This window comes from Chelonia mydas, chromosome 2, assembly GCF_015237465.2.
Source record: "Chelonia mydas isolate rCheMyd1 chromosome 2, rCheMyd1.pri.v2, whole genome shotgun sequence".
In the NCBI taxonomy this organism is placed as follows: Eukaryota; Metazoa; Chordata; order Testudines; family Cheloniidae; genus Chelonia; species Chelonia mydas.
Window position 1 is genome coordinate 88,108,385 of NC_057850.1, and position 17,366 is coordinate 88,125,750.

Genomic DNA, 17,366 nt, shown 5'->3' on the forward strand with positions numbered 1-17,366 from the left:
GAAGGAGAGCAGTCCAAGTGCTAGACATAGTCACGGGACTCCTCCTCATGCTCCACACCAGCTACTGCTAGGACAGGCTATAGGGCAAAAGGGTAGTACATGATACACTTTTCCAAATGTATTGTAGAGGGCGCTGGCAAGCATACTTCTCCCAGAACCCATGGAAGCAGCCTGTCTGCACCTGGCCTCCACAGGTACAGTGCCTCAACACAATTAGCTCTGACCCAAGGGCACCATTTCTACCTGTGCAGCTCAGGCTCTAAGTTGCTTCTCCATGAGAAATTCCAACCCTTTTGCTTGATGTATGCACATACCACATCAGAGGAAGCGTTAATATTCTGTGCAGACATATGAAAAAAACATAATTCCAGCAGAACTTCCCTAACCTACAGTGGTGCTGTCTTGTACCACACAATTCTTCTGAAAAAAGCAGCATGAGATTTTGTGAGCTACAGCTCACTTCATCAGATGCATTCAGTGGAAAATACAGTGCGGAGATTTATATACACACAGAACACAAGGATCTACAACCTATCCTGAAGGATGACCCATCACTCTCACTGATCTTGGGAGACAGGCCAGTCCTTGCTTACAGACAGCCCCCCAACCTGAAGCAAATACTCACCAGCAACCACACACCACACAACAGAACCACTAACCTAGGAACCTATCCTTGCAACAAAGCCCGTTGCCAACTGTGTCCACATATCTATTCAGGGGACATCATCATAGGGCCTAATCACATCAGCCACACTATCAGAGGCTCGTTCACCTGCACATCTACCAATGTGATATATGCCATCATGTGCCAGCAATGCCCCTCTGCCATGTACATTGGTCAAACTGGACAGTCTCTACGTAAAAGAATAAATGGACACAAATCAGATGTCAAGAATTATAACATTCATAAACCAGTTGGAGAATACTTCAATCTCTCTGGTCACTCGATTACAGACCTGAAGGTCGCAATATTACAATAAAAAGACTTCAAAAACAGACTCCAACGAGAGACTGCTGAATTGGAATTAATTTGCAAACTGGATACAATTAACTTAGGCTTCAATAGAGACTGGAAGTGGATGTGTCATTACACAAAGTAAAACTATTTCCCCATGTTTATTTCCCCCACACACACCCCCCACTGCTCCTCAGACGTTCCCGTTAACTGCTGGAAATGGCCCACCTTGATTATCACTACAAAAGGTTTTCTCCCTCCCCCCCGGCTCTCCTGCTGGTAGCTCATCTTAAGTGATCACTCTCCTTACAGTGTGTATGATAACACCCATTTTTTCATGTTCTGTGTGTATATAAATCTCCTCACTGTATTTTCCACTGAATGCATCCGATGAAGTGAGCTGTAGCTCACGAAAACTTATGCTCAAACAAATTGGTTAGTCTCCAAGGTGCCACAAGTCCTCCTTTTCTTTTTGCGGATACAGACTAACATGGCTGCTACTCTGAAACCAGTTTAAATAGGATATCTTGTAAAGTATCTAGAGCAAACAACAAATGTGCATGAATTAATACATATAATCCTGTAGTCCTCCAACACTATGCTAATTTAGGGAAAAGACAGCAAAGACAGGAAAAACAACAACAAAAGAAGGCTGTTTTCTGAAAAGTTAAATCTGTGTTTACTGGTTAGCAAGAACCAATCAGAGAATTACTCTAGGCTGCCCTGCAGCAGGTCAGAGACACCAGCTCCACCTGAAGGCCAGGCACTACACTGCCCAAATTAACCAAAATTCAAATCTGTTGGAAGCCGGAGTAACTCTATTGGCCAAAACAGAGCTTCAGCCCTTTAAACAGGTCTGACTTTAGCCCAATATATTGCCATAGAGCCAAGGATGCTGCTAACCAACCTACATTATCATAGCAAAATGGGGAAATTAGCTCAAGTGGTAGAGCGCTCGCTTTGCATGTAAGAGGCAGCGGGATCGAGGCCCGCGTTCTCCAACAGCAAGGCAGCGACGGTACTTTCTCAGTGGTTTGAGCATGGGCCTGTTAAACCCAGGGTTGTGAGTTCAATCTGTGAGGGGGCCATTTAGGGATCTGGGGCAAAAATTGGGGATTGGTCCTGCTTTGAGCAGGGGGTTGGACTAGATGACCTCCTGAGGTCCCTTCCAATCCTGCTATTCTATGAAAAAGCCTGTGTATTCCACTGAAAGAACCTGACAGGGAAAAGAGCAAGAAGATGACCTGAGTCATGATAAAACAGAACTATTCACTAAGGACCAAATTCAGAGGTGAAGGGAAAGGTGATTAAAGTTATACATCTCAATGCCTTGAAAGTCTCCCTAGCAGGGTGAATTGCATTTAGCAACATGAGTACCCAATAAAAAGACGACAGCCCCTCCTTTCAGGTGCAATTGTAAGGCTCCAAGGCTATATAACTCACATGACAAGAGCTGGAAGAGATCACGTAGCAAGAGAAAGGCAACTAGCCTAAATGTGCAAGATTGGGGCTAAGTTTAAATTGCACAAACACACAGATAAATGTGCATCTTCTGGCCTTACAACATGTACGTTCCAACTCTGTAGTGGGAAAAGTAGTAGCAGTTTAAGGTTCAAATTGCTTCCATATCATACAACGCAATTAGTAAGTTAATTATTTTCCATTCATTACAACTCCTACAGCATTCATCCCCAGTAGTGACAGAAAAAACTGTGTGTGGTTACCTCTCTTCATTTAATATTAAAATTAGAACTGTCCACAGGACAACAATTTTGTTTCATAGCAACATTTGAGATATAGACATTGGTTTTCATAAAATCATAGTAATGTATGGCAGTAACAGACCTCACAAGGTCATCTAGTCCATACCCACACACCACCAGACCACCAGGCTAAGGCAGGGCCTAAACCATCTCTAACAGGTGTCTGTCTAATGTGTTATTAAAACTTCTAGTGACAGAGATTCCACAACATCCCTGTGTAATCTATTCTAGTACTTAAATATCCTTAGGAAAAACTTTCCAACTATAATATCTAACCTAAATCTTGCTGCTGCAGATTAAGCTCATTACTTCTTGTCCTAGGAGAACAATTGATTCCCATTCTCTTTATAACAGCCCTGAACATATTTGAAGACTTATCAGGTTCCCCCTTACTCTTTTCTTGAGACTAAACATGTCCTTTTTTTAACCTTTCCTGATAGGACAGGTTTTCTAAACCTTTTATCATTTTTGTTGCTTTTCTCTGGACTTTCTCCAGTTTGTCCACGTCTTTCTTAAAGTGTGACATGCAAAACTGGACACAATATTCCAGCTGAGGCATCACCCAGTGCCAAGTAGAGTGGAACAATTATCTCCTGTGTCTTACATGCCACATTTCCTTTAGTACACCCCAGAGTAATATTAGCCATTTCTACAATTGCACCACACTTTTGGCTCGCATTCAACTTGTGATTTGCTATAACCCCCAGATTCGTTTCAGCAGTACTATTCCCTGCCAGTTATTCCCCATTTTGTAGTTGTGCATTTGATTTTTTTCCCTTCCTCTGCCCTTGTGTTTACTGAATATCATCTTGTTTATTTCAGACAAATTCTCCAGTTTTTCAAGGTCATTTTGAATCTCAATCCTGTCCTTCAAAATGCTAGCCACCCCTCCCAGCTCAGTGTCATCTGCAAATTTTATAAGCATACACTTCAATCCATTATCCAAGTCACTAATGAAAATACTGAATAATACCAGATGCAAGACAAACCCCTTCAGATATGACCTTCCAGTTTGAAAGTGAAACATTGATAAGTACCCTTTGAGTACAGTTTTTCAACCAGTTTTGCACCCACCTTATAGTAATTTAATCTAGACCACATTTCCCTAATTTGTTTATGAGAAAATTATGTAGGTTTGCGTCAACAGTCTAAAAGCCCAGATATATCACATCTACTGCTTCCTCCTCTCCACCAGGTCAGTAAATTAGGTGGGTTTGACATGATTTGTTCTGGACTAACCCATGTTGGCTGTTCCTCTGGGTTCTTATAAATTGGTTGTTTAATAGCTTGTTCCAGCATTTTCCCAGGTATTGAAGTTAGGCTGATCGGTTTATAATTCCCAGAATCCTCTTTGTTTCATTTTTTAAAGATGAGCCCCATGTTTGCTCTTCTACAGTCCTCCTGGACCTCTCCTGTCCTCCTTCCACTCCTTGCCCAAATTTCTCTTCAGTATGGCTCCCTGTGATATACCAGATAACTCCCACAGCTATAAGCATCACCAATTTGCTTCATTTGTAAGCATGAAAAACTGCTTCACTGGTCACATAACTACTCTGGTTTTGGGTGGGTACTTTGGGCAAATTCTATTTTTAGTTACACTAGCACATCCACATTAACTTCAGTGAGATTGCACTGATGTAACCAAAAGCAGGATTTGGACCCACAGTTCCAAATAATTTATTAGTTTGGTTTGTCCCAAAATCTGGGGTCTAAATTGAGAAATTCAGGATAGAGTTTATGCCCTGTCCTGGTATTCAACCATTTCATCTCATTTTGTTTGTTGAACTACATCTTCAATACACCTTTGGAGGTTGGTTATTTATTTATTTTTCCCTTATTTAAGAAAACCAAGAAATCAGGGAGTTAAGATCATCTGGAAAATGATAGACACAAAGGAACAATTCATGAACCTAAATCAAATACAAGAACTTACAGGATGACTCAACTGTAGGAATGGCAAGGGAATCCATTTCAAAGGAAATATATAAAAACCACTTCAAAACTTGTGGCTAACTTTTCAGAAGTGATAGTAAATCATGACTTTGTAAAACAAACACCAGAGACGGGGACTACATATTCTCAACTTTTTTTTTTTTAGAAGGCTGAGTGTCTCTATTGATAAAGTATAAGCCCAGCGCTAAGAAACTTCTTCTCAACTAGGGAGTAGAACAGGAGGTTTTCAATATGACCTAAGCAAGTAAATTAGTAGTGATGACATGCGGTCATTTCTATATGTTGTGTTCAAAATAGGAAATTCGGTTTTCCATGACAGGACATATTTTATATAAGTGCTGTAAAATAAAGTACATTGACTGTATTTTTCATTCCATCTACAGGGTGAGCCCCACCAACATTTTCCCAGTAGACATCAATTTGTTAGGAAGCTTTTCCTGTCACCAGGAAATGATTTAATCTCCTTTACCCAGGGTCAATCTTTTCATAGAATCATAGGACTGGAAGAGACCTCGAGAGGTCATCTCGTCCAGTCCTCTGCACCTATGGCAGGCCTAAGTATTATTGAGACCATCCCTGACAGGTATTTGTCTAACCTGCTCTTAAAAATCCCCAATGATGGAGATTCCACAACCTCCCTAGGCAATTTATTCCAGTGCTTAACCATCATGACAGTTAGGAAGTTTTTCCTAAGGTCCAGCCTAAACCTCCCTTGCTGCAATTTAAGCCCATTGCTTCTTGTCCTTCCTCAGAGGTGAAGAAGAATAATTCTTCTCCTTCCTCCTTGTAACAACCTTTTATGTACTTGAAAAATGCTATCATGTCCCCTCTCAGTCTTCTCTTTTCCAGACTAAAGAAGCCAATTTTTTTCAATCTTCCCTCACAGGTCAGGTTTTCTAGACCTTTAAATCATTTTTGTTGCTCTTCTCTGGACTTTCTCCAATTTGTCCACATCCTTCCTGAAATGTGGCACACAGAACTGGACACAATACTCCAGTTGAGGCCTAATCAGTGTGGAGTACAGTGGATTACTTACTTCTCATGTCTTGCTTACAACACTCCTGCTAATACATCCCAGAATGATGTTACCTTTTTTTGCAGCAGTGTTACACTGTTGACTCATATTTAGCTTGTGATCCACTATGACTCCCAGATCTCTTTCTGCAATACTCTTTCCTAGGCACTCATTTCCCATTTTGTATGTGTGCAACTGATTGTTCCTTCCTAAGTAGAGTACTTTGCATTTGTCCTTATTGAATTTCATCCTATTTACTTCAGACCATTTCTCCAATTTGTCCAGATCATTTTGAATTATAATCCTATCCCCCAAAGCACTTGCAACCTCTCCCAGTTTCGTATCATCCACAAACTTTATAAGCGTACTCTGTATGCCATTATCTAAATAATTGATGCAGATATTGAACAGAACTGGACCCAGAACTGATCCCTGTGGGACCCCACTTGTTATGCTCTTCCAGCATGATTGTGAACCACTGATAACTAATCTCTGGGAATGGTTTTCCAACCAGTTATGCACCCATCTTGTAGTAGCTCCATTTAGGTTGCATTTTCCTAGTTTGTTTATGAGAAAGTCATGTGAGACAGTATCAAAAGCTCTACTAAAGTCAAGATATACCACATCTACCCACAAGGCTTGTTACCCTGTCAAAGAGAGTGATCAGGTTGGTTTACACGATTTGTTCTTGACAAATCCATGCTGTTACTTATCACCTTATTATCTTGTAGATATTTGCAAATTGATTGCTTAATTATTTGCTCCATTATCTTTCTGGGTAAAGAAGTTAAGCTGACTGGTCAGTAATTCCCTGGGTTGTCCTTATTTCCCTTTTTTATAGATTGGCACTATATTTGCCCTTTTCCAGTCTTCTGGAGTCTCTCCCGTCCTCCATGACTTTTCAAAGATAATCGCTACAGCAATCCTGGGGATGTTCAGTTTTAAACTGAACTAATAGGTGTATGGCTGATTATAATATCTCATTTGAGCTGAATTTTAAAGTCACCTATTTATGATACTTTAAACCACTGTTTTACAACTCACAGCTCTTTGCCTACTAGTTTTAAATTTTGAAGAAGGAAAATCCTAACTGAACAAACTGCAAATGCACAAGAGAAAATTCTGTCCAACCATACTAACAATAAAAATTCTTGACATCTTTGGAAAAAATTAAAGACGTTAACAGTGATCTTGGAACATAGTTTTGTTTTCCCAGATTGAGCAGGGTTTCTTATTTCCGAATGATTCATGCAGGATTATACCAGCCTAAAACCAGACTTCCCAGATACAGACTTCCCACATACAGGCACAAATTTTCAAAACTAGCCTCCAAAACGATGACTGTATAGTTTGCACATACAACAGTTTTTGCATGCAAAAACCAGCTAGACATTTATCTATCCAATTTACTCATGTAAATGCTATTGTGGAAATCTGTTCAAAAATCTTCCCCACTGTCTGGGATACACTAAATCATGCTGCTCATTTGACCAGTACACTTGGTCCAAGAAGACAGAATAGTTAGAATTAGTAGAATACTAAAAAACACGGACAGAAGATGTGAAGCATATCACTTAATTACATTACCAACACAGAACCAAGCCACTTGTGAAAATGTGGGCTTTAGTAGGTTGTCCAAGTTCACACTGAGTACATGACACAGCTGCCATAGTTCCCAAAAGTTTTGATGTCCAAGTCCTGCTCTAATTGAGGGCATTATGGTATAACGTACATTTTAAAAATATATACATATTTATTAATTGTTAAGAATTCACAGTGTGCTCGACATTGTATAATATACAGATCAGCATATGGGCCCTGTCCTGTGTTGCTTACAAACTAACTGAACAAATAATAACAAATGCATTGAGAGATCTGGAAGAAAATTCTATGTTAAAGTGAAGTGAGTTGGTTGTTTTTCAAACAATGGGTCCGTGACAGAATTTTTTGCTTTCTATCTACTGAAAATACAGTATTTGCAACTTCTTTATCATGAGCTGAAAAGTTATCTGCATAGCTTAGACATTTACTATTTTTCTTTGCTTGTAATTCTAGGTTTTTTGTTTTGTTTTAAATACTGACTTCCTAATCCTCTAACAGAATGTTTATGTTTATACTTTCTAAAAGCTTTCTGCTTAGTATAAAGTATCCCCCTATTTAACAACATTGATCTTTGTTGCCCTTTCACCTTTTGAGACTTAACCAGGATGAATTTTAAGTTCAGCCTCTCAAATAGTTTCCTAAACATTTACTTGCTTGCAGGAGGTTTCCCATGAACTATAGAATTTAAAACAAAAACATACCAAAATTGGTTAGTTTTGCACTCCCTTAAAAATAATCACTTTTCCTGAAGAAAAGAAGAAGAAACCTTTTGTATAGCTCCCTGTAGGTCTTATCCCAAGGAATAGTTCACATTTAATGATACTGGGATTACTTGAGCTCAGTTTCTTCCCCCAGCATCTTATTTATCATATGTGTCCCTCTTTCAGCCTAACATTACAATAGTCTTTGACCGTGCAGTCTATTTAATAAACCACATCAAAAGACAATCCATCACCAGTTTTCTCCTCCTTTAGACTCTGCTCTGTTATCCCACTTCATACCTAAATAATTTAATTCCCCCATCTCTTCTCTGTGAAAAAACATTTCCAGATTACTCAGAGCACCTTAAAAGTGTTCTCAAACTTTTTCATAATTTCAACTACATGATAATTGACATTGTCTTATGGACAACCATGCATCACTGATGTTAAATATTAGATTAGACGTTTTTAAATCAGCAGGTCTGGAGAACATGCATCCAAGAGTTTTCAAAGAGCTGGCTGAGCACTCTGAACTATTAAAGTTGATTTTTACTAAGTCTTGGAGTATTGGCAAAGCTCCAGAAGACTGGCAGAAGGCTCATGTCATGCCAATATTTTAAAAGTACACAGGATGACCCAAGTAATTATAGGCCTGTCAGCCTGACATGGATACTGGGCAAAATAATGGAACAAGCAATATGGGAATCAATTAATAAAGAATTAAATCAGAGTAATTAATGCCAATCAAGATGAGTTTATGGAAAGTAGATCTAAACTAAATTTGATATATATTTTTGATGAGTTTATAGGTTTAGTTGATTAAAGCAATCCTGTTGATGGAATATGCTTAGACTTCTTAAGGCATTTGACTTAATACCACATGACATTTTCATTTAGAAACAAGAACAATAAAAAAAAAATCAACATGGCATACGGTAAGTGGAAAAAGCATCTGATAGGTATCCAAATGTAATTGTGAATGGGAAATCATTGCGGGGAAGGTTCCAGTGGGATCCCACAGGGATTAGTTCTTGGCACAAACGATTCAATATTTTAATCAGTAGCCTGAAAAAAACAAAATCATTACTGATAAATTTGCAGATGACACACAGACTCGGGCCGGGGGGGACCTAGTAAATAATGAAGAGGGCAGTTCACCAATACAGAGCAATCTGGATCACTTGGTAAACTGGGCGCAAGCAAACAATATGCATTTCAATACAGCCAAATATAAGGTTATCTAGGAACAAAGAGCAAGGGCCATACTTATAGGATGGGGGACTCCACTCTGGGAAGCAGTGACTCTGAAAATGTGTTGGAGGTCATGGTGGATAATCAGTTGGCGATTACCTCCCAGTGCAATGCTTTGGCTAAAATGGCTGTGAAGTCCTTGGGAGTATTAAATAGTAGGGATGTTACATTGCCTCCATATTTGGCACTGGTGGGATGGCTTCTAGAATACTGCGTTCATTTCTAGTGTCCATAATTCAAGTTCAATGCTGATAAATTGGAAAGGGATCAAAGAAGAGCCACAAGAATGATTAAAGCATTAGAAAACATGCCTAAGGGCCAGTCTTCACTGAAAACTTACATCATCATAGCTACATCTCCATAGCCCTGAGAGACATAGCTATGCTGACCTAACCCCTGGTGTAGACAGCAATAGGTTGATGGAAGAATTCTTCCTTCAACTTTGCTACTGCCTCTCAGAGAGGTGGATTAATTACAGCAATGGGAGAACCCTCCTGTCACTATAGTGAGTGTCTACGCTGAAGCACTACAACTGTACTGATGCAGCTGTGCCGCTGTAAGATCTCTCATGTAGCTGCTCTATTCTGATGGGAGAGAGCTCTCCTGTCAACATAATTAAACCACCCCCAATGAGCGACGGTAGCTATGTCAGCAGGAGAAGCTCTCCCGCCAACATAGCGTTGTCCACACTACCACTTAGGCCGGCAAAACTTATGTTGCTCAGAGGGGTGTTTTTTCACACTCCTGAGTGACAAATTTTGCCAACATAAGTGGTAGTGGAGACATGGCCCAGTCTATTTAAAAGGGTTAAAGGATGATTTGATCACAGTTGGTAAGAACCTACATAGGGAACAGAAATTTCATAATAGAGATGCTCTAATTCAACCACAGCTATAGGATTTGAAGACTGCATTAATTCAGGGAAGTCCTATGATCCGAGTCATGCAGAGCTCAGACTAGACAATCACAATGGTCCCTTCTGGCCTTAAAATCTCAGATGGCACAGACCACTTAGGTGGCTGCATAACAATTCTGTGGCAACTACAGCAATTCCTAGCGTAGACAAATAGGAAAAAACATTTAAAGTAACTTTAGCTGCCTTTTAATAAAATTTAACAACTGGAAGCCAATCTTGCCAGACGTGTTGTGAACCTGTATAGAAGAAAAAAAAGAGCCCTGAAAGGAATAGAGATCTGAGAAGAGAGTAGCTGCTGGTGGGCCTCTCCAGTAAGGTGGTGACTGGGACCCGAGTAGGACCTGCAACGAATACCCAGGGAGTGGCTGTAGGAGGAAGCCTGGAAAGGGGCCAGGAGGAGGCTTATAGAGAGGCTGCAAAAGTGTGGGAAGGATGCAACTCTGGGCACGGAAGCAAAGTTTGCACAAATGTAAAAAGTGAGCATCAGCTTGCCTGTAGCTCCTAGGGTCGGAACTTCCAGACAGAGAGGGTGGGATTGGGAGCTAGTCATAATCCTGGCAAAGAGCCTGGGGACAGAACAGCCAATCAGATGGCTGTGTATTGCTTAATTTGGCCCCCCCAATCAAAGAAAATAGGACTTTGTAGACCCTATTGTCATTGGGAGAGCATTGCATGGAACACAGGGGAGGAACTGTGTTTGGAGGAAGGCAAAGGACTGTTTTGTTTGGACTTTTGTTATTCTAGAAGGGACGGCTCTTAACAGTTTGGCCAGCAGCCTGAACTAAACAACCAGAGTAGGAGTGTGCCTACAGGGAGGGAAACTGAGACCGTATTTGCAACCAATGCCAGAGAGGTAAGCCACTTCATGACACTGACAGATGGAGATATTCACAAATGTTTAATATACTGTCTTTGTTTATTAATAATTATTTAAGTCAAATGACTAAACTGTTGAAAGAGAAAACATGTGTTTGATAAATATACTACATTCAACAACTCTCAGATCTGAGAATGCTCACAGTCTGCTGTGAGACCTCTAGCCAAACTTCTAACAAAGCCAGAGAATACCAGAGATGACATCCCTGTAAATTGTTTAGGCCTTTTGTGCATTACTATAAGCAAAGAGGGTGGGAGAAGACACGCTAATTGTTTTTCGTCCTTGGCAGATAATCTTTAATGTTTTAAGCCCTGATTCAACAAAGTATTAAAACATATGCTTAAAGTTTCACATGGGCTCATGTACCCTGTTGGATCAGGGCTTTAAAAGCTCCAAGTTAAAAACATTTATGTACAATTGTACCCTCTATTGCACTGAATTGTAGAATGGTCTATGAATCACTATGGAAAATCAAAAGGTGACTATGACCCTTTTCCTACCCTCTTCCCTCCAGCTCCACAAAAATCAAAACCAAGATGAAAGAGGGTAACCATGCCTCAATTTTTCCATCAGTGGGAATAACCAAAGACTCACAATGTGTAATCCTTTGTGGGCCACCTCCTGCTCAGCCCAGAGGTCCAGGTAGGCCTGCAATGACAACAGTGGTGATCCCAGTAGTTCTCCTCTCACTGCCTGACTGAGTAGGAGTGTTCCTCTCCAGGGTTCTCTGCTTCATGCCCATGCTTTTTTGTTGGGAGGTGGGCAGACATTTTTGTTTCACCCTTACTTTATAGTTAATAGTAGGGGCTCATGCCATAACTATCACAACACATGAAAGCACTTACATGTTGATTTTTGCAATATTTCACCCTCTTACAGTCCCAATTTTAATATAATAATTAATAATACACACATGAAGTAAACATCGAAAAAGTCGTAATTTAGAACTTGTGTTTTTAAAAACACTAAAAAAGGTAAACTTGTAGACAAAAAACCCTACGCATCTTCTTTTTGCTATAATTTTTTCTTTCCCAGCACAAGGAGTTCTTTATTTTACTCTATGTTGTGACAGGGAAAGAAATTTCAGTGACTTTTTGACTTCTATTTGACAGAAAAACCCACATGCAAAGTCTATTTCAGAGTGAGCATCAAGTTGCCGGCATAATAAACACAACGTTTGGTTCTGTATAAATTAGTCACGGATATCAACCAATTTGTGAGATGCCTTTGATTACCAAGAAAAATGGAACTTCTTTCAACTAATGCTTCAGAATGCTGGACAGGAAAATTGCAAACACAGAACAGCATCAAAGCAGATACCATAGATTTCCTGCCCACTCTTGAAATGACCGTCAGCTATATTCAGCAAAAAGCATACATGTAGCTAATTTCTTGGGGGGGAAGGTGGGAAATCCCTTTTCTGCTTAAAGAATAGAGTCTAAAAGTAGTTGTTTGTCCAGCTCTTGCATATAAAAAGAGCTGGAATAAGAAAATGCCACAGCCATGTTTGGAGGAAAAACAGCTGCTTATTCTGTGTTCCCAGTTTACAAGTATTGCTGCACACTCTTCCACCCAAGACTACCTGAGCTATCCTGAAGAAAAGAAAAACGAGAGAGAGAGAATCCTCTCCCTTAACAATAATTTGTGCCGTCTAGCAGCAACAACCAATGAAAGCTACAGAAAGATAACATAACTAAAAGTATAGTACCACTTCCAAAAATAAATCTAAATATTGCAACATGATTTGTTGAAAAACATTCCAAAATGCTCAATTTAGGAGCAGGAAACTCTTGGATAGAAAATTTTAGAGCAGATTAGATCTCTTGACTAACTTATTTACTTCCAAGGTAGCAGCCACCAATATTCCAATACATTAGTCTCAAAAGCAGCATCTCTGGAAGAACAGTAGCATTTCCAGGAATTTTATATCAAACTGGCAAGTAGAGAGACAATCTTTTGGGCAAAAAACAAAACAAAAAAAATTAAATTAAATCCTGACAAAAAATTTACCTTTTGAGTTGCACAGGCTTCATTAATGTCACACAGCTGGATCATCAGAGCATGCAGAGAAGATAACTGAGAATTGTACTTTTACATTCAGGGTCAAATTCAGATCTAGTGCAAGCTGGTGAAACTTAATAGATATCAAGACATTTTAAAAAATTCCTTAGTTCATTCTGGATTCCCTCAAAAGCTATTCTATGGATTTCAGTGGGGTTGCACTCTCTTATACCAGCTCTGAATCTGTCACTTACGATATGAAAGATTTGTTCTCACTCTTGCTATCATGTTTGGACTTAAGACAGCTGTAATTAATTCGTAAGAGTATGTTTCTCACTCTGTCATCCTGGGGTATATTATTTATAACTGTACATCATAGGGGTGGGGGGGGATAGGTGTTGGAAGTTAACAGTTGGTGATGGTCAATATCATGCCAGCATACGCTATTAATTACTCCGGAGGGCATTCTGCGCCAAAAAGTAATTCTGCACCAAAAAAAATAAAAATTCTGTAAACAATATTTTAAAACTCTGCAAAAATATGCAAATTTTTGTCAAGTAAATGTGGAGGCTCCAACCTGGCACTGGGGAGCACAGGCCACTAGCTGCATGGATGTGGATTGCAGAGCCATTGGCCATTATCTTTGAAAACTCATGGCGATCGGGGGAGGTCCCGGACGACTGGAAAAAGGCTAATGTAGTGCCCATCTTTAAAACAGGGAAGGAGGAGAATCCTCGGAACTACAGGACAGTCAGCCTCACCTCAGTCCCTGGAAAAATCATGGAGCAGGTCCTCAAGGAATCAATTCTGAAGCACTTAGAGGAGAGGAAAGTGATCAGGAACAGTCAGCATGGATTCACCAAGGGCAAGTCATGCCTGACTAATCTAATTGCCTTCTATGACGAGATAACTGGCTCTGTGGATGAAGGGAAAACAGTGGATGTGTTGTTCCCTGACTTTAGCAAAGCTTTTGACACGGTCTCCCACAGTATTCTTGCCAGCAAGTTAAAGAAGTATAACTGGATGAATGCACTATAAGGTGGATAGAAAGCTGGCTAGATTGTTGGGCTCAACGGGTAGTGATCAATGGCTCCATGTCTAGTGGCAGCCGGTATCAAGCGGAATGCCCCAAGGGTTGGTCCTGGGGCCGGTTTTGTTCAATATCTTCATAAATGATCTGGAGGCTGGTGTGGATTGCACCCTCAGCAAGTTTGCAGACGACACTAAACTGGGAGGAGAGGTAAATACGCTGGAGGGTAGGGATAGGATACAGAGGGACCTAGACAAATTGAAGGATTGGGCCAAAAGAAATCTGATGAAGTTCAACAAGGACAAGTGCAGAGTCCTGCACTTAGGACAGAAGAATCCCATCCACCGCTACAGACTAGAGACCGAATGGCTCGGCAGCAGTTCTGCAGAAAAGGACCTAGGGGTTACAGTGGACGAGAAGCTGGATATGAGTCAACAGTGTGCCCTTGTTGCCAAGAAGGTCAATGGCATTTTGGGATGTATAAGTAGGGGCATTGCCAGCAGATTGAGGGACGTGATCGTTCCCCTCTATTCGACACTGTGAGGCCTCATCTGGAGTACTGTGTCCAGTTTTGGGCTCCACACTACAAGAAGAATGTAGAAAAATTGGAAAGAGTCCAGCGGAGGGCAACAAAAATGATTAGGGGACTGGAACACATGACTTATGAGGAGAGGCTGAGGGAACTGGGGATGTTTAGTCTACGGAAGAGAAGAATGAGGGGGGATTTGATAGCTGCTTTCAACTACCTGAAAGGGGGTTCCAAAGAGGATGGCTTTAGACTGTTCTCAGTGGTAGCAGATGACAGAACAAGGAGTAATGGTCTCAAGTTGCAGTGGGGGAGATTTAGGTTGGATATTAGGAAAAACTTTTTCACTAGGAGGGTGGTGAAACACTGGAATGCGTTACCTAGGGAGGTGGTGTAATCTCCTTCCTTAGAAGTTTTTAAGTCAGGCTTGACAAAGCCCTGGCTGGGATGATTTAATTGGGGATCGGTCCTGCTTTGAGCAGGCGGTTGGACTAGGTGACCTCCTGAGGTCCCTTCCAACCCTGATATTCTATGATTCTATGTGGGAGATCACTGTGCAGCTCCCCCCAGCCCCAGGATATGGATTCAGTGGTGAGACTGCACCCAACCCTGACACAACACAAGGACCAGACCTGGCCCAGAAACACCCCAGGGCCTTGCCCCTCTGTGCCAGGTGCGGGCAGGCAGGCTGGCTCAGCAAGGCAGGATCCAAATGTGAAGGGGCTTAGTGTGGGGGGATCCAGGTGTGGGTTGAGGCAATCTGGGTGTGGGCAGCTCCATGGGGGATCCAGGTGCGGGGGGGGGGAATCTTGATGCACAAGGGCTTATTGGGGGTTCTGGGTACAATGGTAATGGGACTCTGCAGGGGGGTCCAGGTGAAGGTGATTGGGGCTCAGCAGGGAAGAGTCAGGATGTGTGTGTTGGGGGGGAACAGAGCTCGGCGGGGGTGTGGGAAGTTCAGTGTGGGGGGGTCCAGATGCTGGGGCAGTGGGGCTCAGTGGAGTGGGGATCTGGGTGGCTTGTTGGGGTGGTCCAGGTGCATGTGGAGTGGGCCTCATGGAGGGGTTGGGTGCGAGGGGGGTGAGGTTCGGTGCACGGGTCTGGATGTGAGAGGGTCTGGACGCACGAGGGTTGGGCGGATGGGGGAGCAGCTCTCTATACAATGATCCGTCCCTCTGCAGCCGAGGAGCTATGAGTGCAGGAATCAGGGGCGGGAAGTTTGCAGAACTTCCTACAGCTGGGGAAGAAATCTGTGGGAGGGTCTGATATGGCCCCAGATAACTTGCAGGGGAAGAGGAAGTCCTGTCCTCCCAGCCCAGCTGGGACTAGCAGTTGAGCTCGGCCGGGTCTTCCCCAGTCCTGCCCCATGCCCCACAGTGATTTACCTCTCTGCCAGCTGTCCTGGGCCCCCAAAACTGCTGGGAAGGGACACATGACCGGTCTTGTGGCTTCCCTTTGCTTCTCCATTAAAAAGTAATTTTTCTGTGGGGAAGCAAAGAAATCTGTGGGAACATAAATTCTGTGCATGCACAGTGGTACAGAATTCCCCCAGGAGTAATTAATGTGGGAACCTTGAAAAACAGTTTTCCTCAAGAAAAGGAAGCTACTGTTATATTTAAAATAGATTCTGTGGCTCATGGGACCCTGGTTAATCGGTTGGGGTGGGATGATTTTTTGGGGGGGCACTTATGCAGGTTGGGAGTGAAAGAGTGATACTATTTGTGGGTCAGTAGGGGAAGTCACTATGAGTGAATAGTGCTATTGTCCTCAAACATTCTACCTGAATCTCTAAGGAATCCCTGAGTGATTTCAAAACATTTTCCAAATAAGTACTTTGATGCCTTTTGCTCTGACCTAAATTCCTGCGAAGGACTTGGAGATGGAATCACATTTTTTTTTGTCATGAAGGTCAGTAACACTCCCATATCACTGTCTCACAAAAATACATTTCAATTAAGAGCGATAAACTGAAGTGAGTTTTGTTCCCATTCAAGATTTGGGTTAACTGTTAATCTTTGTCCAATGGAAACAAAAACAGACTTGTGTTGTTTTAGCTGATTTTCATTAGCAGATTTAGTTTGCCTGGTATTTCACATCAATACTTAGACCCAAAACTATTAGCAGGAGAATGAAAGGCCACGCGTCAAAACATCCATCTCTCTTTGCTAATACCCCCTCAATGAGACTATCGCCGCCTCTAATGCAGGACTACTGAAGTCTTTGCCATGTAAAGACATTTTAAAAAGAGATGGATATATCCAGTTGGTAGTGAGATATTGCAAAACATCAGTTCACGAATAGTCATAGTCAAACATCACTGTTGCCTCACTGACCACACAATGCTCAGCCCTGGAGTTGTAGCCCCCCTTAAGGAGTTCTCTCTCAGCAGTTTCCTGAATGCCAGAGAAAGATTAACTTCATTTCCACAAGTGATCTGCAATGAGAGAACCCTGCTGATACACTACGTAGGATAAATGAGTCACACTCTGGTTTCCTGCTTCAGCTTAATGAGTACAGAGTTGCTTTGGCCTATTCTGTATGTCATCACCTCTCCCCTCTTTAGACAGCCTTGAAAATGGTTCTTTTTTTTTTCCCCTCTAGTTTCCATAGTTACAGTAAAGGCTTAGGACATGAGTATGTTATGCAAGACCTAGACCTGGTTCAGTGGCAAAAATCCACACCCACATCTTGTAAAAACATGGTGGCCAACTGCTAGATGATTCACTTAATATTTCTAAAAATGCAGAACAAAATCAACCAGAAGCTCACTGTACTG

General features: G+C 41.5%; 1 long non-coding RNA gene across 1 annotated transcript; it reads left to right on the forward strand.

The window, feature by feature from the left end:
* The first annotated feature begins 467 nt into the window (after positions 1 to 467).
* Positions 468 to 15,925, forward strand: LOC122464255. The gene is made up of 3 exons (XR_006288200.1): positions 468 to 477; positions 15,490 to 15,495; positions 15,799 to 15,925. It is a non-coding gene; the product is annotated as an uncharacterized LOC122464255 (long non-coding RNA).
* Positions 15,926 to 17,366: the final 1,441 nt, after the last annotated feature.